Here is a 1,430-nt window from a genome sequence, read left to right on the forward strand (position 1 = left end):
TGTTACAGGAATTTGACATCTATGTTATCAGGTGGAAGGAATACACGTTGTTTGCTTGCTATTGTGTTTTGAAAGCAGTTATATTCCTTATCCCCCCATTGTTCTCCCATTAACATGCCCCCCTCTCTAGAGGAACTCAGACTGAATGGAGGCGCTAACTGATTTCAAGCGTCAGTTACAATCTCCCCTTTCCATTACAACTTGCAAATGACAAGACCTGGGTAAAGGTGATGCAGAGCAACGCTGGGAGTCTCCCCGCTGTACTCAGCGCCTCACTGCACTATTCAAAAAACGCTTCCCCCTGTCGTACGGCTGCCTGCTTGTGTGTCCCTGAGCATTGTCTCTGGCGCAGTGATGGGTGGCGGTGTCTGCAGCTGTCAGCGAGCGGAGCTGCAGGGAGACCTGGTTCTTGGAAGTGTCTTGTGAGATGGTCACTCGACTCTGCAGAGAGCTGGGGTACTCAGTGTTCCACCTGGGGGAGCTATAGAATGCGGGTCCCATCCATTCCAGCCCTTTCCCTGCGGGCTGCCGGACCCAGTTCCAGGTGACGCTGGTGCTAGAAACCGAGTCTCCGGAGATGGTTCAAGTGAGTGTCAGGGACTCCCCAGGTTTCACCGCTCCCCGGCCCGGTTCCCACAGCTGCACTTGGGAGAGGACACCTGGGAAGGAAACACAGAAATGAATCTGTGAGCCAGGCTCCTAACCCCGGGGAGTGGGGAACGTGTGAAAATTAAACACCACGAGACCGCGCCTAAGGTAGCGAGACACCCAAATGCCACTGAATTACATCAGGATCCGGGCACTTCATTCCCTTAGGCTTCCTTGAATGGCTGATCTTCTGGAATCACTGCAGCAATTAACCCTCCGGACCCCCAATAGACACGTACCTGAAGGGGCCTCCAGGATGAACAGGAAAATCAGTAGCAGGTTCATCTTAAATGAAGGTGCAAACTGTCCCCAGCAGTGAGGCCCGGGCAGTTCTGTGTCTAGGGAGGGACCGAGGCTCCTCCAATCAGGGGGCTGGATTTAAACAGGAATCCTCCAGTGAAGGGATTTGCAGGCGAGTTTCACAACGTGAGCAGAAGAGCTGGTAGGCTGTGAGCTCTGTCTACACATGGGCATCTCTCCCTGGGACGCGTGTCCCCCTCAGGCAGTGAGTTCTGCTCAGCAAGGGTGTTTGGTCATTTAGCACTCTTAATGGTCCTTGAAATTGTCAGCCAAATACAAGCGCAGGACAGCGCCTTCTTAGGAAGGAAGGAATATTTGAAGAAGAGAAATTATAACTCTTCTCTAATGGTTTTGGTTGGGAAAAGAGCACAAGGGAGTTAGGAACTGAAATGTCATCATAATCCTGGAGGATTGGGTGTTTAACTCCCTTAAATCCTCTCTGCCGTCCTATCCCATGTTCGGTAGAGATTTATTATATCGCC

The 1,430-nt window shown here is 51.7% G+C and overlaps 1 pseudogene; it reads right to left on the reverse strand.

Annotated features, from left to right (window-relative positions):
- Positions 1 to 264: 264 nt before the first annotated feature.
- On the reverse strand, positions 265 to 933 carry LOC113409052 (annotated as a pseudogene).
- Between the last annotated feature and the right edge of the window lie 497 nt (positions 934 to 1,430).

This window comes from Terrapene carolina, unplaced genomic scaffold (genome assembly GCF_002925995.2).
Source record: "Terrapene carolina triunguis isolate 2854851 unplaced genomic scaffold, T_m_triunguis-2.0 Scaffold28795, whole genome shotgun sequence".
NCBI lineage: Eukaryota > Metazoa > Chordata > Testudines > Emydidae > Terrapene > Terrapene triunguis.